The sequence below is a fragment of the Lepidochelys kempii genome, chromosome 2 (genome assembly GCF_965140265.1).
Source record: "Lepidochelys kempii isolate rLepKem1 chromosome 2, rLepKem1.hap2, whole genome shotgun sequence".
In the NCBI taxonomy this organism is placed as follows: domain Eukaryota; kingdom Metazoa; phylum Chordata; order Testudines; family Cheloniidae; genus Lepidochelys; species Lepidochelys kempii.
In genome coordinates, this window is record NC_133257.1 from 8,954,935 (window position 1) to 8,980,179 (window position 25,245).

The 25,245-nt window shown below is 47.8% G+C and overlaps 1 protein-coding gene across 7 annotated transcripts in view; it reads left to right on the forward strand.

Annotated features, from left to right (window-relative positions):
- The window catches only part of PTP4A3 (protein tyrosine phosphatase 4A3), a 169,284-nt gene that overhangs the window by 58,991 nt on the left and 85,048 nt on the right, over positions 1 to 25,245 (forward strand). Inside the window, exon 3 of one of the 7 annotated variants that reach the window (XM_073330003.1) lies at positions 3,181 to 3,294. The exons of the other annotated variants lie outside the window; for them this stretch is intronic. The gene's annotated coding sequence lies outside the window, so the exon portion shown is untranslated. The remainder of the gene's footprint in view (positions 1 to 3,180; positions 3,295 to 25,245) is intronic. 7 annotated transcript variants of the gene reach the window in all.

Consider the following 25,245-nt stretch of genomic DNA (forward strand, 5'->3'; position numbering starts at 1 on the left):
CCGGTATAACCTTCTCATAGTTCACTTATCCCCGAATGTAGTGTGGTGTTGCTCCCTGGTGCTTGGTCGTGAGCTCCCTTTTTGGGGGAGGAAAAAAGAGTTTCACAAGCATCTGTTCTGTCTGACATGAGGTTTCCCCAGATGAGAGAAGCACTCTGACACTGTTAAACACTTGGCAAGCCTGTAGCGCTGCCTGAGGAATTCAGACTTTGCTGTTTCGGGAATGTAGGTGGCTCTCCGAGGACGGCCTGCTCAGAACAGGGTCTGAGGGTGCAATGTAAAGTTTCTTGTCACTCCACTTTGGTGTCCCATACACTTCGGGGGCGGGTATTTTTGAAAAGACAGCTGCTGTGGGGAATATCCCCCTATGTGATAGCTGTAATGATGACAAGTACTCCACCATCTGCCTGGATCCATCTGTCGTCTCCGGTCTTACGCTCCGATTGTACGCCCCTTAGGACAGGGACTGTCTTTTTGTTCTGTGCTTGTACAGCCCCTAGCACAGGGGGTCCTGGTCCATGACTAGGGCTCCTAAGCGCTACAGTAACACAAACAATAAACGCTTTAAGAAAAGAGGCCGGGAGCAGGGGAACGGGGTCACATGCTCCCTCAGAGTTGCTGCTTGACTTGTACTGAGCATGCTCACGCGGCCTGAGCGTTTTCAGTCACATTTGCTGAAGCTGCTGCTCTCACTCGGCCCCGCTGCCAGCGGGTACGGGTTGTCTCTGCCCTTTTCTATACAGTGAGCTTACTTCCCCTGGGAACTGGCTGTCTGCTTTCCTCATTGCCCTCTGCTGGTGGCAGCAGCCCTCTTTAGGTTGCCACCTGCACAGCTGTTTGTTTGCTCCCAGAGTTTGTTCTACAATTCAAACCAAGTCTCCCTGAATTGCCCCTGAAGGGGCCGCATTTGGCTACTTGAGAGCAAATGGCTTTCCCAGGATCAGAAGCCCGATCTCGTCTGCCCTGCAAGGCTTAGCATGGTAACGCCCAGCTGGGTAGGGAGAGAGGCTTGAGCCAGCAGCAGAGGTAGGGTGGAGGGGCACTGCTGGCCTCATGCCTATAGGGGCGATATGGCCAGTGCTATTCCCACAGCTCCTCTGCTCCGTTTGCAAGCAACAAGGAAATGACCCCCATAGGGATCCGCTATGCAGGAGTCCTCCGCCACTCCTGCCCGACTGCCTGCCTCCCCCTCTAACTGCAGCAGCAGCCCCCTCTGAGGCTCTGCTCCTCTGACGGTGCCACCGAGAAGGGGCATGAGTACCTGCACAGGCTGCTCCGGTCCTTTCGTGGCTCCATCAGCAGCCCCCCTGCATCAGGCTCTGCCCCCTGGCAGGTCATGTGGAGGCAGGAGAGAGGAGCTGGCCAGGGAATCCAAGTGCAGATGGGGTGTTGCTAAGACATGTAGGGCAGAGGCTGGAAATGCAAAAGGGAAAGTGTGGTGGTGACAGGGGGAGAGCTTGAAAGCAAGTAGGCGCCCAGCTTTAAGGCTAGTTAAATTCGTGTGTGGTCATTCACACTTCAGTAGAGTCTACAAGAAAGCGGCCAGCAATGGTTGTGTTGAGCAGCTGGTGTTTCTCTCTTGGGGCAGGCTGGGGAGTGGGGTGAACTTGGAAGCTGAGCAAGAGCAGGATGACTTTGTGTTAAGTCACTGTACTGGGATTTGAGAGACCTCGGTTCAGTCTCTGGCTCTGCTACAGACTCCCTGTGTGGCCTTGGCCAAGGCACTCAATATCTGTGCTGCAGTCCCCGTCTGTAAAACAGGGGTGATATTTCTTTATCCCTGTGAGGATACATTCATTGGTTTTCGAGGTGTTTGGTGCTCATCTCCATGGTATCTAAAGAAAAGCCAGTGTTGGATGAGGCACTTCCAAGGCAAAGAATTTTCTGTAGTATCTGGCTGATGAATCTTGCCCATATGCTCAGGGTTTAGCTGATCGCCATATTTGGGGTCGAGAAGGAATTTTCCTCCAGGGCAGATTGGAAGGCCCTGGAGGTTTTTCGCCTTCCTCTGTAGCATGGGGCACGGGTCACTTGCTGGAGGATTCTCTGCTCCTTGAAGTCTTTAAACTACGATTTGAGGACTTCAATAGCACAGATATAGGTGTGAGGTTTGTTGTTTTTTTTTTTGTAGGAGTGGTGGGTGAAATTCTGTGGCCTGTGTTGTGCAGGAGGTCAGACTAGATGATCATAATGGTCCCTTCTGACCTAAATATCTATGAATCTATAAACAAATGGCAGCCTATGGGACGTGTTGGCCAGGCTGGGGGGAAATGTGTGCAGGTGTGTGATATATTGCCATCTGCTGGCTCGTAGTTGCACTTGCGTGTGTGGTTATATCTCCCTCTAGTGCAGTGGTTCTCAATCCGTGGCCCCCGCGGGCTACTTGTGGCCCAATCAGCACACAGCTGCGGCCCATGTGACATTTTCTGGGCCATACAGGTAGTATATACATTGTGTGGCTGCAGCCCCCATAACACATAGAGAGCAGCATATGTGGCCCACAATGGTAAATAAGTTGAGGACCAGTGCTCTAGGGGCTGGCCTGCTTAAGGCTACATCGACAGGTTTCAGAGTAACAGCCGTGTTAGTCTGTATTCGCAAAAAGAAAAGGAGGACTTGTGGCATCTTAGAGACTCACCAATTTATTTGAGCATGAGCTTTCGTGAGCTAGCTGTAGCTCACGAAAGCTCATGCTCAAATAAATTGGTTAGTTTCTAAGGTGCCACAAGTCCTCCTTTTCTTAAGGCTACAGCATTACTGTCCATCACAATTCTACAGGCACTAACAGAGATTTTTTTCCTTAAATTTAAGTGCTGTGTTTGCAGCACAGGAGACCCTGAGTGCTAATCCCAGTTGGGTCACACCCCCTGTTGGTTCTTGTGTGTTGGTGACCTGCTCTCTCCAGGGGCTTGTCAAACCTAGAGTTCAACAGACCTCAAGACAGAAGACCTGTCTGTTGACCCAGGGTTTTGTTTGAACTTCATAATAGGAAGTGGGTATTTGATTTGAATGATTTTACTGATGCAAGGCAACTAAGTTCCTTGGTGATAGGTGCAGATATAAATTTCTGAATGTGGTGAGAGCACATTTCAATGTGTGCTGTGTGCTGTAAACAGAGACCGCGCTTTGTTGTGTAATTGTAGATACATGTGTGTAGCAATTTACTTCCTGTGTTGCCAGAAACAATGCAAGAGCATACCATTAATATCCGCAGTGGGGGCAGGGACGTGGACAGTGACAGGTAGCGGAGACGTCTCTGGTACCACATTCTCACAATCTGCAACGGACTAACTGGTAAGTCTCATTGTTCAGGTTGAAGCCTGCTTTTTTCTAATAAAGGTGATTATACCTACCATGCTTACCTTAAAAAGGTCTCTCGGTAGCTCTGTGCAACTTCATTGGAAGCTCAGTGCCCCTAACTCTCATGAGTTTTAATGTGGGTTTAAAGCCCCAGCTCCTGGAGGGAGGTGACTAGGTGAGATCCTTAGCTTTCCTTTACCAAAAAAGTAAGCTTCTCACCTGCATGTTTTAAGAAAAAAAGCTTGACAGCGGGACCCAAGTGCTCCCCAAAAGCTGAAGCCAGAGGGTAAATAATCTCCCTTCCTCCCCCCAGCTTGTTGAAAAATAATGGATTTTTAAACAAATGATTTGGGGGGCAGGGGCCTGACTAGCGATGGGGTTGGTAGAGCTGTAGCAGTGAAGAGGCCTTTCCGCTATTTAAAGCTTGGGTGCCAGAAATTAGCCAAGAAATTATCTCTAGGTGCTCCCAGGTTACTTCTGTGGGAATTCTGTGCAGAATTTTTAATTTTTGGCACACAATATTTTCAAATTCTGTAAAATTCTGCATATTTTATTTGTCAAAATAACAATAAAAAAGATTCAGGAAATGTTTTTTGAGAAATAGATTCCTTACTAGGCATATTAATACAGAACTATGAGTAATAATTCATTTAAACTACAATACAGAACCGTATTTCCCACACCCCTCAGAAACCGTGCAAAGGCTTGAGGAAGTCAGGGGTAATGGAGGAGCTGAGGGGTTGCTGGGAAGGAGCTTAGGCGTGAACTTGGAGGGGGGTTGGCTATGGGTGGGAAAAGTATGGAACAGGTTTTTATGGGGGATGGGGAGGGATTGTTAGAGAGTGTCCCCCATCAGACCGTGGCTGACCCCTAGCCTCTCCCATTGTCAGGCACACTGCCCCTGTTCCCATGTGTCCCTGCACCGTTGTGTGTCCTTGCACCACGTGTCCCTCCACCCCCACTCAGACACCCACTCCCCCCCATCCCCATGTGGCCCTGCATCTCCCTCCCCCTTGTGGCCCTGCGCCTCCACTCCTATTCGCCCCTGCCCCAGTCCGTCCTCCCCCACTAGCCTTTATGAGCCCCTGTCTGCGACCCTCCCCCAGCAGCCCCACTCTCTGTCTCTCCCTGGGGCTGGCGGAGGAGGCTGCTCTGTTCTGGTGCCAATATCCACTAGCTTTCTGGTGGGCAAAAGGAGGAACTGCAGAAACTTTCCAGCAGAAGCTTTTTTCTGCGCAAATAATTAAAAGTATGCGCGGCTCATTAATTATGCACATGCAGTGCACAGAATTCCGCCAGGAGTACCAGGTGGTGGTAGTAATACCTAGCTCGTATTTGGTGCATCGTCTATTGCATTCCCTTATAGCAGGGGTTCTCAACCCTTTTCTTTGAGGCCCCCAACATGCTATAGAAACTCCATGACCCAGCTGTGCCACAACTGTTTTTCTGTATAAAAAAGCCAGGGGTGGCATTAGGGGGTAGCAAGCAGGGCAACTGCCCAGGACCCTATGCCCCAAAGGGCATCACGAAGCTAAGTTGCTCAGGTTTCTGCTTTAGTCCCGGTTGGTGAGGCTTGGGGCCCCAGGCTGCAGTCCTGTAGAGTGGGGTTTTGGCTTTCTGCCCTGTGCCCTAACAAGTCTAACACCAGCCATGCTTGATGGACCCCTGGCTGAGAACCACTGCCTTATAGAACTTATCTTTGCTCCATAAGGATTCTTAGATGGGATTTTTTTTCCCACTTCTTTTTTTTTTTTTTTTAAGCGACTTGTTTCTCGGCTGCCTTCCAGTGAGAGGAGCCTTGAAAGCTAGTGGACAATGCTGAGTGCCTTATTCCAGGAGGCTAATTTATAATTCTCGCTTCAGGAGAATGTGGTGGAGAGGGCACAGGAAATGTTCATTCGTTTCTAGCTTCCAGGCATGCTCTTCCCTGTGTGTACTGAACTTGTTTTTTGGGGCAGCTAGCGTAGAGCATTCAGGTGGGCAGACTTATCTGGATGAGATTGTGTGTATTGACTCTTGGAAGCGTGTGTGTCATGCTGATCAGAGTTCAGACTGGCTTGGCAGGGGATTGTGGTCGAGCAGCTAGAGGATGGATTCTGTTCCTGGCTCCACTCACTGTGTCTCCCTGGGTCACCTGCTCAGCTTCTGTCTCAGTCCGCTTGCTTCTGAGCTTGCCCAGCTGCATCACAGGGCCAGCCTGAGGCTGAGCTCCTCATCACTGGCACGTTGATAGGTGCTGCTTATTGCAATTGACTTTGAGAATTACATTCCTCCTGACTCTGCCTTTTGGCAGTGACCAATCTAATACAATAGTAGTGCAGGACAAGATTCCCGTCTCCTCTTCACCAGATCAGTTTGGTTTCTGTTTCTCTTTGCCGTCCCCCCTCAATTACAGGGCACAGCGCCACTGGAAAGTTGGACCCTTCAAGAGACGAGCGGTGGAAATAGTACTTCGTGACACGTTTGCTTTTCACAGAACTAGGAGAAAGAGGCTGAACACACAAACGCAAATCAGAAGATGGGACCAGGCGTTGCTTTGTGCCTTGTTCCAAGGGCTGTTTCATTATGCATCGACTTTCACTTCTATAGCATTGCATAAAGTTGGCTTCCTTAAGTGCTTCCCTTAGCTCTCCATGACCTGTGGGTCTTCTTGGGTCATAGCAGTGCAGGTATAAAAACAGCCTGCTTGGCCAGTCGCTACAGTGCAGAGACTGCGGGAGTGGAGTAGCCAGGCACAGCAATGCTGCACAACGTTCTGGGAAGCAAAGTGAAGAAACACAATGCCACTGTCAGTGTCAGGTGAGTAAAGGCAGGCAGCACGTCACTGGGCTGCTGTTTGTCCAGGACATCAGTGCTGGCATGGCTGTGATTTGGTGAGCACCTCTAGCAGCCCATTGCTGCTTAATGCTGTCCTGGTGCGTGGAATTTTATCCGCCCCTTGCTAATCTCAGTATCTGAAGACAGCACCTGCAAGGAATATCCAAATCCTGACCCAGCCAGACCCTGCTTAGTCTGTGAGATGACGTGATTGTCAGTAATGCCTTTCATCAATGGCTGCTTTACGGTGGTCGTTTGGGGAGTTTATTAGCCCTGAAACTTTCTCCCCTGCCCCAAAGGAGCTGAGATGTTGTGGGTGGTGGTTGATCAGATTAATTTAAGGAACTATAGCTGTCCTCAAACACTTGCCAAGCAGGGCCACCCTGATAACTAGCTGCATGCTGTTGCTGCTTACCTTGACTGCAAGAGAATTGGGTTTTGTGTTCACGTCAGGCAGCCTTTAAAGTCCTGCTCTGAAAGAATTAGTTTGTGGTAAGTGGGACAAGTCCTGTCCGATGGTCTGTGCACAGAAAACTGGCTTTCTGGCAGTGGCAGCTAGGATTGCCCTGTCGCTGGGAAAAGATGACAGCAACAGAGGTTGTTCCTGAAATCATCTACATCAAATTACGTGTTCCATACGTGATGAAAAGCCATGGTGAGCTTCCTCTAGGTGACTGTGCCATAGGAGTTAGAACTGAAAGAAGGTCTGTTGTGTCACAGCTAGTCCATTGCCCTGGAGCCAGCGCAGGATGATTCCCCACTATATATTTTCCTGGCCCTTGTGAAGAGAAGGGCAAATATCATGATCTGAATTGTGTCTAAACTGTGGGCTAATTCTGCTCCATAAGTCGTCAATAGCAATAATGCCTCATTCTTTTGGAGCACCTCTCACCCCATTGAGCTCAAGGCTCTTTACAAAGGGGATTGGCAATATTAACCCTTTTCACAGATGTGGAAACTGAGGGACCTGCAGGTGAAGTGGATGCTTGGATAGAACCCAGCTCTCCTGAGTCCCAGTCCGGTGCTCTATCTGCTGGACCACTCGGGCTTAAATGGGAGCAGAAGTCACTTTGCCTCTAAGTTCCTCGTGACGGGGGTACTGCCTTAAACCTGTAAGTCACCATACACACCTATGGCAGTGCCATAACATAACATGGCTGGGTAGCATCCGATGATGTCACTCCCAGAGCACGTTGCCCACAGGTATAGCAAATGGGTAGCAGAGAGGAGACCTGGCAGTTTCTCTGCTATTGAAAGATGTGCGTTGTTTCAGACAAACCAGTCTGGCTGCCCGTCATTGTTTGACGTACAAAGCCGGGTATCGATCCAAGGAGAAGTTACAGCACAGCATTGGTTATAAATAACTTGACACTCTGTAAGCATTAAAGCTTGGAAAAGCTATCTTCTCTCCCGAGCAAATCTGCTCGACGGGCAGACGGGAGCTTGAAGATCGCTGCATGATACCGCTTAATTGGCTGAGGCAGGTTTGTACTGAAAGTGATTGGAGTGGACCTGAAGTCCCCAGCAGGCTGGGCAGGGCTGCTGCTGTGTGTGTGGGGCATGGTTCCCCCCCCCCAAAGTTCTCTTGCTATAATGAATCTGTGTCCTCTGATACTGTGCAGTGAGCACTGTGTGACTGCTCATGAGGGAAATGCTGTGGGGTTTGCTGGATGAGGCATGTACTTACAGGTGAGCTAATGGACACAGGGATCTTTTGCTCAGCCAGGAGATTAGATTTCCCCCTGACTTTATACATGAGGAAACGTTTGCCGTGGTGAGCTCTCCTGGGCCAGAAATGTTCAATCCCCTCACTCTGGGACTCTGTTGGATCCCACCTCCGAAGTGGCTGCATTTCATACTGATATGACTCCTCACACAGCACTTTGGGCTCATTCCTAACAACTTTTCTGTGTCGGGATGTCCATTATCCAAATATATGTAAAGATAATGATTTATAGGCTTCAATTGCATCCTTAATTTACTCAAAGTAGGAGGGGGCTGGGCTAGCATTATTTAATGCAGGTCAAGGTAAACTGTGCTCTTGCTACAGGTGCATAAGCTTCAGTTATCCCTCGCAGAAGCTTATTGTTGGTGGAAGAATATTTCTCTTCAGAGGGGACAGCTTTCTCTTCCCTCCGCTGTGAACTTTCTTTCCAAACAGTGAACCTGATCTGGATTTGGAACATCGCCAAGTCTGCATTCAGCAAAAGCGAAGGGCCTTGCTAAGCAATATGCATGGGAGAATCTTTGGAGCATAGCGAGGAATGGAACTGATGCATGCTTGCCCAGTTCGTTCCTTTCCATCCTGGGCTTGGTTCATAAACCTGCATCTGGATTCCCTCCGTAGGCAGAAATACCATTCTAAAGATGGGTTGGGGGCTCGCGAGAACTCTGAGAAACTTTGTTTGGAGATGCTTCGGTGGTGGCGCGGTAACAATATTGTGAGCTGCCTGGTTCAAGGACAGCCTGGATCTCTGATTTGGCTGCCTGCCAAACTGTGATCTAAAATTGAGCTATTTAAATAAAACCTAATTTCTAGGGCCTACTAATGTTGTACATGCTTAACCATACACCCTGCCCACCAAGGCCCTCAAGAGCATAAACACTGAACTATGAATGTGATAGGCACATGAGGACACACCATGTTTTGCAGAAGGTCAGACTAGATCAGTGGTCTCCAGTCTTTTTACGCACAAGATCACTTTTTGAATTTAAGATCAACCCAGGATCTGCCCTGCTTACTCCATTTCCCCCCTCCCTCCGTCACTCGCTCTTGCCCAACCTCACTCACTTTAACCAGGCTGGGGCAGGGGGTTGGGGTGCGGGAGGGGGTACAGGCTCTGGGCTGGGGCCAAGGGGTTCGGAGTGTGGGAGCGGGCTCTGGGCTGAGCCTGAGGCAGGGATTTGGGGTGCAGGAGGGGGTGAGGGGTGCAGGCTCTGGGAGGGAGTTTGGATGCAGGAAGGGTCTCCTGGCTGGGGCAGGGGGTTGGGGTGCAGGAAGGGGGTGAGGGGTGCAAGCTGTGGGAGGGAGATTGGGTGCAGGGTGTGGCCTCAGGGCTGGGGCAGGGGGTTGGGGTGAAGAAGGGGGTACAGGGTCTGGGAGGAAGTTTTGGGTGCAGGAGGGGGCTTTGGGCTGCGGCAGGGGGTTGGGGTGCAGGAAGGGGTGCGAAGTGCAGGTTTTGGCCAGGAGGAGCTTACCACAGGCAGCTCCCAGTTGCTGGTGCAGCGGGACTAAGCCAGGCTCCTTTCCCACTCTGGCCCTGTGCCGCTCCCGGAAGTGGCTGGCATGTTTCTGCGGTCCCTGGAGTGGTGCGGGGGGCAGGGAGCTCCATGTGCTGCTACTGTCCCAGTCTCCCCCTCCCCACCATGCCGACTCCGCCGCTCCCATTGGCCAAGAACTGTGGCCAATGGAAGCTGCGGGGGCGGTGCTTGCGGGCACGGGCAGCACACTGAGACCCGCTTTCTCCCCCTCCCCGGGCCGCAGAGACATACCAGCCACTTCTGGGAGCAGCGTGGGGCCAGGGCAAGCAAGGAGCCTGCCTTAGCCCCGCTGTGCCACTGGACTTTTAGCAGCCGGAGAAGGCAATTGACTGGCAGAGGCTCCTGGATTGACCAGTCGATCGCGATCTACCAGTTGGTGACCACTGGACTAGATGGTCCCAGTGATTGCTTCTGTCCTTTGAATCTATGAAAAGGTAGTTTGGGAGGTGAGGCGACAGGTGACACAAATGAAATGGTCCAATAAGCTGATTTGGGGCCACATCTGTAAATTGTAAACATCCACCACTACGTTTCTGGAGTGATTTGAGGGGGTGAGAGAGGGTGGAGATTGGCAAACAGAAGGGCGTTTAGAGCATAAGAGGCCGCAGAGAAAGAGGTGCTGTAAGGGACAGACGTACAGGGTAAAAAGGCTGGTGTCATTGGGGTAGAAAGAGTGAGGAAGGAGAGAGCAGGGTGGAGGTGTGTTGGGCCTGGAAAACAAAGAGAAGAAGCTTGAGCTTGTTCTTCAGTACGGTTGGGAGCCAGTGAGGTGAGTGAGAAGGGAGAGATGTGGTTGAGAAGACGGGGGACGCTGGAGATGATTTTGGCAGCGGTGGCTTGGATGGGATGTGTTGTGTCCCTCAGAGATGTGTTGCTGAGTGGCTTGGCATCTCAGACCATGTAATAGATGAGTTCATTCAACGTGAGGGAAAAGAAAATGAACCTCCAGCTTGGAAGCCATATTTTCTTCTGGTCAGATATGTAGGTTATTCGATGCTCTGAGGAGGCATCCGTGGACATCAGGTCAGAGTAGCTTGTCCCCAAAGGAAGAGGCACGTACGGCTTGCATCCAACACAGCTTAACATACTAACTAACTCCAGCGTTGCACCAAGAAAAAAGGACACTCCTGTTTTCTGGGAGAGCCGTAGGCAAGATCCAGGTTGCCATCGGACAAGTTAACATGAAATGTGTGTCCCCAAGTCCGATGAGCCCCCCAGCGGTAAGGAAGTGAGGGGCATGCAGCTCACAATCCATTTGAGATGAGCAAAGTCACGAGCAGGAATCAGATTACTCTGGTGCAGCAAAATGCCTGATTCTGTGGTATCCCAGCTATCAGGAATTCCACTGGATTCCATGCAGGCTCCAGGAATTCTTTGGACCCATCCCACTGTGGCTCAGACTAGGTGGTGGTTTAAGTGTATTGTGTGACTTCGAGACTTCAGAATGAAGCTTTTATGCTGTAACCCAAAGGGGATGCAGTAAAAACGAGAAACTGTGTAGTACCCTAAAATCTTGCAGTTCCTGGCTCTGTGGTGTTCAGAATGCTGCATTTTGGGGGAATTAGCCATTTGGACCTTGATTGTATGACTTGCAGGGTCTGAAATGCAAAGAATACTACCTCTCCCTCTCTTGCATGCTCCAGGGGAATTTAGTATGTAAAACACTGCCATTTGTGTAAAATATTTGCATTTCACCAAAGACGCTGTTTTCATGCAAATAACCTTAAGGAAGAAGAGTCGAAGCAGAACTGTGCTAAACTGGGAACGTTTCTAGGTATTCTTTGGGGAGCCAGCAGCTCTTGTTAAAGAGTTCTCCATTTCAGAACTGCTTGTGACCCAAGGGAAATGCATTTCCATATTTGTGTTTTCTTACAAAACCACCTTTTGAGTGTCAGTAATTGCACACCCTCTGTCTGGTTTAAAAAAATAGTTTGTCATTGGAAAGGCTCCTTCTTTTTGGTCTTTATTTTGTTTAAAAAAATCCCAGGAAATTTTAATCACTGTTTATTACAAAAATGTAAAAACTGGTGAAAGTCTGTGCAAAAAAAAATGACTTTGCAGCTTTCTTGGGTAAATATTGGGGTAAATCTCGCTCTCTTCTCCCATGTTTCTTTTCTTTTCTTTCTTTTTTTTTTTTAACTTTTAAATATAAATATATCAGAGGGATAAATACCAGAGAGGGAGAGGAATTATTTAAACTCAGTACCAATGTGGACACAAGAACAAATGGATATAAACTGGCCACTAGGAAATTTAGATTAGAAATTAGACGAAGGTTTCTAACCATCAGAGGAGTGAAGTTTTGGAATAGCCTTCCGAGGGAAGTAGTAGGGGCAAAAGATCTATCTTGCTTTAAGATTAAACTCGATAAGTTTATGGAGGAGATGGTATGATGGGATAACATGGTTTTGGTAATTAAATATTCATGGTAAATAGGCCCAATGGCCTGTGATGGGTTTTTAGATGGGGTAAGATCCAAGTTACCCGGGAAAGAATTTTCTGTAGTATCTGGCTGATGAATCTTGCCCATATGCTCAGGGTTTAGCTGATCGCCATATTTGGGGTCGGGAAGGAATTTTCCTCCAGGGCAGATTGGAAGGCCCTGGAGGTTTTTCGCCTTCCTCTGTAGCATGGGGCACGGGTCACTTGCTGGAGGATTCTCTGCTCCTTGAGGTCTTCAAACTACAATTTGAGGACTTCAATAGCACAGATATAGGTGTGAGGTCTTTTTTAGGAGTGGTGGGTGAAATTCTGTGGCCTGCATTGTGCAGGAGGTCAGACTAGATGATCATAATGGTCCCTTCTGACCTAAATAAAATATCTATGAAACCCCGGCTCCTACAGTTTTTCGGTTTTGAACCATTTTAGCATGAAAATTAGATCACTAACTTTGATTTGCTATTGAATGCTGGTAACTATCCATGCTGTCTGTAAAGCTGGTAATGTGTATGTGGTGGCTGTGGGATTAACAGGGTGTACGGTTTCTGTTGGATGTTGTATTCTTCCCTTCCAGCCTTAAGCTGTACAGTAGTGTTCCTATGCATTGTTAGAGAGCCCGTGTATGCCACCGCAGAAGTGACTGCATGTCCTTTGTGGGGTAGGGGTCCAGTTTGTCTAAAGTTCTTTGGGCTCTCTGGATGAAAGATGTTGCATAAATGTAAATGTTGTTTTGGTTTCTCCCCAGTCCATTCCTCTACACTCTCATAGTCATATGAGACCGTTGTGTTCCTCACCTGTTACACTGGTTGCAGTAATCAGAGAACCGTCCATAGGCAGAGGATTGTCCGATGTGATACACAGATAACTTCTGCTCTGTGAGGGAATGGCGAATGGCATTCTATACCCTTTCACTGCTCTTTCACGTTTACTTGTGCTTTCATTTAGTATTAACCTGATGTAACTCACTAAGAAATCTTAGCTTAATGCACGAGATGCTTAAAGCAGGGTAACTACGCAGTCATCTCTTATTAAATTATTCCAAATTTCTTTTCCAGTCATGATTTTAAAAATGCAGTCTCTTCCAGTTATGTCTGTTCAAGCGCCCAGAGGATATTCTGCAGCAGGTGCCTCTTAGAAGTGTGCACTTGCAATAGAAACCTCCGATTACCTGGCCACGTGCTGGCATATGGAAGATGCAGAATCCTGCTAGCTGATGGTTTAAACACCTGAGCCATCCTGCTAACGAGTACCCCATGAGCACGTTCGGAGCATGGCTTTGCAGGCACACTTCTCCGACAGTAAACACCTGTTCATGCAAATCAGGATAACTGTACGGAACATGGTTGTACTCACAGCATGATGAGCATAGGGACCTGAGCTGGTCTCGCTCAGCTCAGCAGAAATCCGATTGAAGTCCCTGGCTAACTAGCTACTATTGGAGATAGAGGGTAATGGATAATAGGCCACACACATGCCTTGTGTACCTGTAGAATCCTAAGACTGGGCCTCTAGAAAGGGGAGAACCCTGTTCGGTGAGCAGTGGAACTGTACCATAAAATCAGTAGAGCTGGCCTGGCCTGGGGTGGGATGAGAAACTACTCTGGTGCTAGGCTTCATTTCAGCCTCTCCCCGCTCCCCCCCATCGCGCTGCTGTGAATGACCTTCCCCCACTGGTTGGCCTGTCCTACCAGCTCAGCTGTATGACAGTCGTTCTAAAAGCCGTCCGCAAGAGCAGGAATTGTTGCTACTCTGAAACCTGTCATTGTGCCCATGGTGAGTGTAGATGGTCTGAGTACAACTACCCGGTCTGAGCCAAGGCATCCGGGTTAATACCCCATCTCCTGTGAAAAGTCCTGTGGCACCTTTAATGGACACGAGTGACCGTTGCTGGTATTTGCCTCAAGTAAACGACGGCACCTCACACAGAACCTCCTGGCATCATGGTGGGGCATTGGTTCAGTACTTGTTCAGAGGGAAGAGCCCCCCCTACTGAATTACCAGCATTTCCTATAGTGCCTCTTGTGCGTGTATACGGCCCACAAAGTGTTACCTGGGCCACAGGTTGAGTACTACAGTGACCCCCAACTATCCCCCCCCCACACACACACAAACCCCTATGCTCAGCGCTGTCTGCCCAGACACCCCTCCATAGAATGGGGCCAGGAGTGGAGAGCTGGGCAGGGGGCAGGGACCCCGACTCCGGAGCCCCACCGTGCCGCGGGGACGGGTGGCAGCCTGGAGCCCGTGGCCTTTAGCACTCAGCTGAGCTGGGCTGCAGCTGTGTGCTAATTGGGCTGCATACTGAACAGGCCTGAGCTTGAGGTCAGCCCAGAGTGGTATGTGGCATGGGCATCTAAAGGTGGGGCCTAGACTGGACAGCTGTCTGAGAGAGCGAGAGGTACACTTAAAGCTAGTCCCAAATGGGCCAGGGTGGAAGGAGGAATTGGAGCATCATGATCATGGTACCGCTACTTTGAGGCATTTCCTTTCAATGCCCTCCCATGAGGAGCAGAAGCAGGAGAATCACTGACTCTTCTTGTCTGGAAAGCTGGACTCTCCAGAAAAACTTTGACATGCCCCATGCATTAATCTATCTGCCTGTGTAGTGTGGAGTCAGTGGAAGTAAGCCTGCTGGCCACATCGTCGAATGGAGAGTTGGCAGGTAGAGGGGAATCCTCCTTTTGGTTAGGGTCTTGATTTCTCCCAGGTTCTAGGCCTTGTGTCCTTTAATATTTTTTTTTCATGCTGAAAGAAGGTGGAGGAGGAAAATAGCCCATAAAATTGCAGAATGGTTGCCCAGTTCTGCTCTCCCACCAGTCTGGAGCAAGGTTCTCACTAGTCTGCTGCCTGTCATTGACAAGAACTCCAGGAAAATGTATCCCCCCAAATGCCTGGGATTGCTGCAAAGAGCTGATGCCTTCGCAAAGAGCTGATGCCTTCACAAATAGCAGCACATGTGCTTTCACCCGGGGGGTGATCCAGAAGTTTACCAACTCAAACACAGTCCCTGTGCGCAGAGCAATGGCCAGGAATTTTTTTCCTTTCACAGAGCAAGAGAAGCCCCTTCCTATAACTTGGGGGCAGCAGGGCTCTCTGAGTCCCGGTGCCATTCTGTAGTGTGACACGTCGTATGCTAAGTTTAATGTACGCATTTAACTTGTATTGCAGTAGTGCCTAAGGACTCCAACCTGGGGGCTGCGGTGGGGAGGTGGGGGCTCCTTTGAGGGGAAGGGAGGCCAACTCCCTGGGTTGAGACTCCTGCAGGGGTGGTGGGGGGGATAGGGACTCATTAACCAGGGGGTTCAGGTTGGTGGGGAGGGGAGGGCATACCATGTGAAAATGGCTGCTGGTGACCCTGTATATTTATGTAGGTGCCCACATGCAGCAGTGTGGGTTAATGGTCCCCAATGGACAATTATGGGGTTTCTTATACCTTCCTCTGAGGCATCGAGAACTAGCTACTATTGGAGATAGAGGGTAATGGATAATAGGCCACACACATGCCTTGTGTACCTGTAGTTTCGCTATATTACTTATATTGGAAAGGTAGAAGAGGGGCTGTATTGGAGTATGAGGATGTTCTGAGAATATAAATTGAGATTAGTCAAGCATATTGGAGGGCAGAGTTAAGGTTAATTATCTCTGAAGGTCTTGTCTCTCAGAAGTTTTCTAATTTCCATTATTTCTGAATTATAGTGTCCTGTAGCTTGCAGGACAGAACTCCTGCTTTAACTCTGTTTTTCACTGAATCATTTCAGCTTCAATTTCAGGTTTTTAGTAATAGTTGGTTGCCATGACAGCAATGAATCTTAAATGTATTCATCAACCATATGAATGTTTCTATTTCATATTATAATTGAGGGACACTGTCAAGTTTGTTTTTTTTTAAATCAGTTACCAGAAATGCGATAGTCTATTAAAGTGAAAGTCATCAGCCTGATGTCTCATTATGTATCTGGTTTACTCTTGCATTTCTCTCAGCTCGAGCAATGACCATGGGCTAGTCCATGTCACTATCGGGCATTGCCACATTGCAGATACTCTAGAGGGTTGCAAACATTGCAAGGGAATATCTATAATGGAAACAGCTTTTTTATGAAAAGCTAGATCTTTAAATATAGCATAACGACAGCATTTCTAATAGTTAGGTGATGTATAACCATATTGCAGAACCTGCATCTTGGGCCAGATTTGTCCTAATGCCTGCCTCTAAAGCAGCGTTGCAACGTCTGAAGTTGGAAGCTCTCCCCCAACACTGATGCTGCCAATGCAGAGTGAATGAGTAGGTCCTTTTCTTGGCAGTAATCAGATTGTTTTTGAGTTGTTCCAGCCAGCAGTCCCTTCCTTGGTCTCCCAGTTCCTTCCCTGTCTGAAGTGATTAAACCATCTCCAGAAGGGGTTAGCAATATTCTTGTTTGGAATTCCTTGTGTTTATCAATATGCAAGGTGAATATCTATCTAATCTTGTTGTTTAGTGTTTTCATTCTCCTAGCATCAGACTACCTTACAACAGTTATTGCAAAACAAAGGCCCACATGAGGTCCAACCTGTTCCATCTTCCACAGAAGCAGCTAGGGGAGAGTTGCTTTTTTCTCTCTCTCATCTGCTGCTTCATGTCCCTCTGCTGTTATGTCTCTGGTCTGATTAGCCTCAATATTTCCCCCAGGAAGACACATTTCTAGGCAGAAAGGAGTCTTTATTTTCTTTTCCCAAGTGGGAGGTCATATATGTGACTATTGAGCTTTAATGGCAAGTGAGTCCCGTCCCAAAGGTAACTACAGGACTATGGACCTCTGTCTGCCGTAGCAGGTGGGGTGAGAGCTGGATTCCTCCTCCGTTTGCCTCCTCTCGGAAGTCAACTTCTGTTTCTGTTCATGTGCTAGGGAATCGCAACTCACTCTTTGCTGCACGGGGCCCTGTTGACACTGCACTTGTTTGCTCTTTTTCTCTGTTAGTTTGTTGTGTGCTTGCTTGCTTGCCATGTGTCTGCTTGATTGAAGTTGGTAGTGTGATCTGCTTGGGGGGCTGAGTGCTGAGCCTAGTGGCCTGCTAGGCAAAACTGAGAGCTTTCTAGCGAGGCTCTAGCTTGCTGTGTTTTGATCCCTAATCCCCTAGGATCCCTTGAAGAGGGGTAAACTCAGGGAGAACAAGGGCTTAAAAAGCCAGCTTGTAAGTGCCCAGAGTTACAGGCCATAAGCCTAACTTCAGTACCAGTTGGTTGCAACTACAGTAAAGAACAGAATTATCAGACACACAAATGAAGACCATATGTGGGGGAAGAGTCAACTCTGCTTTTGTAAAGCGAGATCATGTCTCACCAATGTACTTTGCGGGTTTCCAATAAGCATGTGGACAAGCGGGATCCAGTGGCTATAGTGTACTTGGACTTTCAGAAAGCCTTTGACAAGGTCCCTCACCAAAGGCTCTTAAGCAAAGTAGGCAGTCATGGATTAAGTGGGAAAGTCCTCTTACGGATCAGGAACAAAAGGTCAGTTTTCACAGTGGAGAGAGATACATAGTGGGGTACCCCAAGGGTCTGTTTTGGCACCGGTGCTGTGCGACATATTCATAAAATGATCTGGAAAAAGGGGTAAGCAATGAGGTGGCAAAGTGTGCAGACGATACAAAACTATGCAAGGTAGTTAAGTCCGAAGCAGACAGTGAAGAGCTACAAAGAGAGCTCACAAAACCAGAAGACTGGGCAACAAAATGGCAGGTGAATTCAATGTTGATAGATGCAAAGTAATGCACATTGGAAAACATAATCCCAAATATACGTACAAAATGATGGGGTCTAAATTACAGTAGAACCTCAGAGTTACAAACACCGGAGTTACGAACAGACCAGTCAACCACACGCTTCATTTGGAACCAGAAGTACACAATCGGGCAGCAGCAGAGACAAAAGGAAGAAAGCAAATACAGCACAGTATTATGTTAAGCGCAAACTACTAAAGAAAATAAAGGGAAAATTTCTGTGCTTGTTTCATTTAAATTAAGATGGTTAAAAGCCGCATTTTTCTTCTGCATAATAAAGTTTCAAAGCTGTATGAAGTCAATGTTCAGTTGTAAACTTTTGAAAGAACAAGCATAACGTGTTCAGAGTGACAAACATTTCAGATTTCAGAGTAGCAGCCAAGTTAGTCTGTATCCACAAAAAGAAAAGGAGTCCTTGTGGCACCTTAGAGACTAACAAATTTATTTGAGCATAAGCTTTCGTGAGCTACAGCTCACTTCATCGGATGCATTCAGTGGAAAATACAGTGGGGAGATTTATATACATAGAGAACATGAAACAATGGGTGTTACCATACACACTGTAACCAGAGGTTTCAGAGTAACAGCCATGTTAGTCTGTATTCGCAAAAAGAAAAGGAGGACTTGTGGCACCTTAGAGACTAACCAATTTATTTGAGCATGAGCTTTCGTGAGCTACAGCTCACTTCATCAGATGCATACCGTGGAAACTGCAGCAGACATTATATACACACAGAGTCTCTAAGGTGCCACAAGTACTCCTTTTCTTTTTACTGTAACCAGAGTGATCGCTTAAGGTGAGCTATTACCAGCAGGAGAGCAGGGGTGGAAAAACCTTTTGTAATGATAATCAAGGTGGGCCATTTCCAGCAGTTGACAAGAACGTCTGATGAACAGTGGGGGTCAAGGGGGAGGGGAATAAACATGGGGAAATGACCCATCCACTCCCAGTCTTTATTCAAGCCTAAATTAATTGTATCCAGTTTGCAAATTAATTCCAATTCAGCGGTCTCTCTTTGGAGTCTGTTTTTGAAGTTTTTTTTGTTGAAAAATTGCAACTTTTAGGTCTGTAATCGAGTGACCAAAGAGATTGAAGTGTTCTCTGACTGGTTTTTGAATGTTATAATTCTTGACGTCTGATTTACGAACAACCTCCCTACCTGAGATGTTCTTCGCTCTAAGATTCTACTGTAGCTGTTACAACTCAAAAAGCGATCTTGGAGTCCTCATGGATAGTTCTCTGAAACCATCCGCTAAGTCTTCAGCAGCAGTCGAAAAAAAAAGCTAACGGAATGTTAGGAACCATTAGGAAATGCATAGATAATAAAAGCTAGACAATATCATAATGCCACTGTATAAATCCATGGTACACCCACACCTTGAACGCTATGTGCAGTTCTGGTCACCCCATTTCAAAAAAGATGTATTAGAACTGAAAAAATAACAGAGAAGGTCAACAAAAACGATTCGGGGTATGGAACAGATTCTATATGGGGAGAGAGTGAAAAAGGACTGGGATTGTACAGCTTGGAAAAGAGATGATGATAGAAGGCTATAAAATCATGACGGGTGTGGAGAAACTGAATCAGGAAGTATTATTTATCCCTTCACGTAACACGAACCAGGGGTCACCCAATGAAATTGAGGCACAAGGTTTAAAAGAAATTAAAGGAAGTACTTCTTCAGAAAATGTACAGTCAACCTATGGAATTCGTTGCCAGGGGATGTTGTGAAGGCCAAAAGTCTAACTGGGTTCAAAAAAGAATTGAATAATTTCATGGAGGATAGATGTATCAGTGGCTCTTAGCCAAGATGGTCAGGGACACAACCCTATGATCTGTGTGTCCCTAAACCTCTGACTGCCAGAAGCTGGGACTGGATGACAGGGGATGGGTCATTTGATAATTGCCCTGTTCTGTTCATTCCCTCTGAAGCACCTGGCATTGGCCGCTGTCAGAAGGCAGGATACTGGGCTAAATGGACCATTGGTCTGACCTAGTATGGCCATTCTTATGTTCTTAGAGATTATCCTGTCAGCTCATGGGAGAGAAAAAAGCTGTTTTTAAAAAAAAAATCCTCTTTAGGAGCATTGAACAATTTCCCAGTGATGTTCAAAGCAATGTTGAAAGCCAGTCTCAGCCGCTGGGTTTCTGCATTGGGACTGCTGAGTCCCAGTGTGGTGATGCACTGATTGTGTTTAAAACACTCGTTTGCAGCAGCGGTGGCAGCTGCTGAGACGGTAACCTACTTTCTGCTTCTGGTTCACAGCCCAGATAGAAACCAGAAAACCTGCATGTTGCCAGCGGTGTGGGAGGGAGCCAAAGCTGTTCCCGTTCTGTTGTGCTGATAGCTGGGATACACTGATTGGCTGGCGGAAGCGGAGACTGGCCTTGTGAATAATACTCTGTCTCCAAACCTTTTCCCTCCCTCCCCTCCACATGCTCTCTCTTACTCTCTCAATAGACAAACTGTTTCCATTTCTTAAGCGATAGATATGGAATAAGGCAGGCATTTCATTTCTTTCCAGCTCAAGACCCTGTTCTGGGTTGCTGAGTTCCAGCATTCCCTTCTGTCAACATGGAAATCCCTGTGTACAGTTAAGAGGTTGACTGGGATTTCTGCTGTGTTTTGCGAGCGATAAGTCTTTTCTTATTTGTCTGTCCTGCCCTCCCCATTACTGTCCTTTCACAGACTCTCATCCATGTGACCCATCCTTCAGGTGAGGCAGGCTTGATTTTTGAGTTCTTCTGCATTATTCCGGCGCCACGTCTAGTTGGGTTGGATAGGCTGCTGAAGAGAGCCTTAGGGCAAGTCTACACTAGAAGCGCTACGTCGGCTCAGCTGTTCCGCTGTAGCGTGTCTGGTGAAGACACTCTATGCTGACTGGAGAGCGCTCTCCCGTCAGCATAATTACTCCACCTCCACGAGAGGCTGAAGCTCTGAAGCATGAGAGTGTCTCCGATTGACATAGCCCCAGTGTGGACAGCGCTTTGGTCGCTGTAACTTGCATCACTCAGGGAAGTGGCTTTTTCACACCACTGAGTGACATAAGTTACATCAACTTAAGCAGTAGTGTAGACCTGCCCAAAGGCTGAGTCTCTCAGACCCATGCGTTCGGAGCTCAGGAGACTGGATAAATGGGATCCCTCTATATATAGTAAAAGAAAAGATTTGTTGAGACACTCTAGACCATTCCTCAGCAGCCAGCACCAGACTCTGTAGCACAGTTGGTCGTTGAACTGTAGTTTGTAGACTGTGATCAGACAATTCGCAAATGGCTTTAATGTGTTGTGTCGGTTTCAGAATCCTTTACTGCTGCACTGATTATGATTACGCAGGTGGTACAACCCAATACTTCTGCATTTTATGTGCAGCTCGCTAGGTCTTAGTCTGAGAACCACTGCAGTAGTGTGTTCCCCAGTGTATTGTCCTGTCCAAACTATAAGTAAGTTGATAGACATTTATATGTAGCTAAACGTGTGTAAAACACTAAGGTTTTAACTGTACTAACACTCAGGTACGTGGCGCAATATTGTGCGTGAGAATATACACAGGTACTCAGTGTATTGTTGTCCAGTCCAGTTTTGCATGTCCCATACAATTCTGGGAAACTATTCCACAGTGTTACAGGACGTCTGCCCGTGATGTTCACCTTAAATGTTAGTTTTCTCCTAAGTATGCATCGTACATGCAGATGTAGGCAGCTGGCAGGACCCCCTTTAACCAAGCTATAAACAGTCAACTCTTTAAACTCTTCCTCTTAAACCAAGTCCTCAGCCTCTTGATTTTTGTTGTTGTTGTTGTCCTTGCCAATTGCCTGTCCTTGTCCGTATCCTTTCTTTATGGTGGCGAGATGCCCAGAGCTTAGTGTTCCAGATTGGGTCTCACCACACCCCACATGGCTGGTTGAGGAGGGGAAGCTGTGCTTTACGTTGCAGTCTTTATGGGTGTATAATCAGCAGGTTAATATGCTCTAGCGGATAGAGTGCACGGGACTGGAAGTCAAGAGATGCAGGTTCTATTCCCGGTCCTGCCACTGATGTGCTGTGACCTTGGGCAAGTCACGTCACCTCCATGTGTCTATTTCTCCTCCCATCTCCTGTCTTTCCATGTCCGGCTAGGGTGTGTCAAAGCTCAGTTTCAAGCTCAGGCAGATGTACATGTGCTAGCTTTGATTAAGCAAGTGCACTAAAAATAGCAGTGTAGCCATGGTGGCATGGGCAATGGGACAGGTTAGCCGTCCCGAATCCAGGCACGTCAGAGACCTTCGATATGTATTTGGGGCAGGTCGCCGTCATGCCACCTGTGTCGCTGTGGCCGTGCTGCTGTTTTTAGTGCACTAGGTCATTCAGAGCTTGCACACGTGCATCTACCTGAGCTGGAAACGACCGCTCCAGTGTAGACATCCCCTTAGATCATAAGTCTTCCTAGGGCAGGACCGGTCTCTTACCACGTGTTCGTACGTCACCTAGCACAGTGGAGCCTTGACTTCCTTAGCAGACCACCTTCTGGCCTGGTTTGCATGCTGTGCATTTGTGGAGACTAGATTACAAGTACATGCAAAGTACTGCTGGCAGAAGGGTGTTCTCCTGAGTCAACTCAGTTTGGTAATAAAATTCTAATTTGCATTTTGGATCCTATCAAGACTGAACAGATCCTGTAGTAAGGCTGGTTTCAAAATTATGCCAATCCAGAGTACGCAATGCATTGAAAAAAGTTACTTCCCTGGCACCGTCTGCTGCGGCTGTCACCACTGTAAATAATGCTCGCTGGTGCGTTATGGCTCTAGCTCTGTCTGGCAGTGTCCAGAGCAGAGTCCGAGGCTGAAGACTGGATTTATGTTTGACAGTGATGAGCCTTCCGCCGCTGGACAGAATGTGTGGCTGCAGCAGCTGTGGAAAGGGTACTGTTGCTCCTCAGGACTGAGTCATACAGGAGATAATAGAGGCTGTGAAAATGGCTGTGTGGGGCGATCTGAAATGCCTTGGAACAAGAGAGAGCTGAGAGAGAAGCCGTTGGCACCAGCTGATAGCAGGAGAGCTGAACAAGATAGGCCAGAAAAGTTTGCTTGGATTAGAGCCAAGCCTGTATCAAGCTAATCAAGTTGTGTATAGAGAGGCTGGCATCAAAGGGTTGAAATAATACCCTGAATTCCAGTCTGTAGATATTGGTGGTGTAATTATTTATGTTTAATCTGAGTCAAGGGGTGTGTGTGTGGTGCGGGGGAGGGGTGGCGGCAGGGATAAAGCATTAAGCGTTACAAGAGATATGGAATCTTTGCAGCTGTATTCCTCTTGTATCCCCAGAAGGGAATTTGCTGACACCATGATAAAGCAATCACAATGTTCTTTTCTGTTCTGCAGTGGAATTGTTGTTGTAAACGTGTAGCCCCCAAGCGTAAAGTCTGCAGGGCACAAAGTGAAGATGTCCAGTACCATGGTGGTAGGGGCCACCTAAGAACGCAGAGAGATGCAATCCCTGACCCAAAGAACTTACAGTGTAAACGATTGGGACGGAAGGGCGGGACTCGCTGGGAAGCCCGGCAGGGTGAGCAAGTTGGAGTGTTTTCATTGTGGGCAAGCTGTAAACTCTAAGGTGGACGTACAGAGTCGGAAGGGTTCTGGGGGACATTGTTGATTAGCAAACTGGTCTGGACGCAGCCCCGTGCAGAGTGGCTGTGACTCTCAGTGCTGCCATTCGGGGCTTAATCATTCAGGGGGCAGCAGGGCTTGTGGAAAAGCGTGCTTGCTGGCTCGATGTCTTTCTGCCCTCCAGACTCCCAGGGACCTCCCTCCATGCAAGATACGGCCCATGCCTGGCTTGGGAGCAGAAGGTGCTTTCTCTTTGACACCATCATTGCAGCTTCTGGATGAGATGCAGTAATTTTGCTCTTGACTGGCCATGTTCATTTAAAGAGCTTCTGGCATTTTTCCACCAGGGGAAGAGCCATGCTTGCAGAGTCTTCTGAGTTATTCTGTGAGGTATCGCTGCTCAGCTGTAGCTGATAGCCTTGTACTATGTGGTGCACATTGGCTGTTATTTACTAGTGTGGTAGACCCCGCTTTGTTTTAAGCAGCAGAGTTAGCATGGATAGGGAAACTGGAGAGAGATTTCCTGGGGGACAGGGGTTGGTCAAAGTTTTTTGACTTGCTGGCCAGCACTAACCATAAAGTTCTTTAAGCATGGTGCTTTTCTCCCCCTGCTGAATACACCAATATACTGTTTGTACCCCAGAGGAGTATCTTAGATTACCTACATATAGGATTCTTCATATCTTGCATTAAAGAGTGAAGAGCTCCTGTGAACAATTTAAACAGCTGCTATGTTCCCGCTCAGGGGGGGTTGACTTTCAGTGATGGGTAAAGATCATACCTGTGTATGTTTCTGAAGGTTGGTGAGCAATGAGCATAATTATTGCCCTCACGCCAGGCCTGCACTAAAATGTTAGGTTGACCCAGCTATGTCCCTGAGGGGTGTGAAAAATCCACTCCCCTGAGTGACATAGTTAAGCCGACCTAGCCCCTGGTTTAGACAGCCCTAGGTCGATGGAACCATTCTTCTGTCAACTTAGCTACCACTTCTCAGGGGGGAGAGCCCCTCCTGTCACTGTAGTGAGTGAACCATTGTAGCGGTTTAAGTGTAGACGTAGCCCAGAGTCCAAAGAGCATAGCCAGAGAGTAAACCGGCAGTGCTGGAAAAGGTGGGTTAATTGTGGCTGGTGAACCATTTGAATTTTCCCCCATGAAAAGTAGCCTATTTGACCAAGTAGCACAGTGACCATTAGCACTTACAGGATGCTTTCCACATTCATAGTTTCAGAGTAACAGCCATGTTAGTCTGTATTCGCAAAAAGAAAAGGAGTACTTGTGGCACCTTAGAGACTAACCAATTTATTTGAACATAAGCTTTCGTGAGCTACAGCTTATGCTCAAATAAATTGGTTAGTCTCTAAGGTGCCACAAGTACTCCTTTTCTTTTTGCACATTCATAGTGTTGTACAGACCTCAGCTAATGAGGTCTTACACAGTGTTATCCCCATTTTATAGATAGGGAAACTGAGGCAGAAAATGGAGCTATACCTCAGGCGCTTCAGATTCCTAATCTGATGCTGAAACCACTTAACCCACACTCTGCCGTTCCTCTCTCCCTTCTCTTGTAAATACCCTCCCGCCTCTACAGAGGAAACAGTCTGCTAGTGAGCTGGGATTCTGTGTAAAGCAACATCCCGAGGAGCCTTTGGGTGGTTCCAAAAGGTGCTTGGTGCCTGGGATGAGTAAGAGACAATGGTGTCAGAAGAGCTATAAAAAGCCATTGTTGCCTCCATTATCAAGGGCATTACAGAAACCCACAGGCCCATTCACAGTTGTGGCATGCAAAGCCTCCAGAGCAAAACTCACGCCTGGCATAGGCTGAAGCCCTGTGAGAAACTGATCTGTCCTGGGGGCACTGGGGAGACCCTTGCCTACAAGGTGTGGAAAGATTAACAAGAATACCAGATGGGAGCGAGGGACTTGATGACTGAGGGGAGTTATGGTAGGTTGTAGACAGGGATATGGCGCCGGAAGGGGTAGGGTATCATGTGAGCTCCTTGTCAAAATTCTGCCACTAAACTGGAATGGTTCCCCTATCGCTGGAACTCACCGTTCTTCTTTGCTTCTGTTAAGCGCTGTC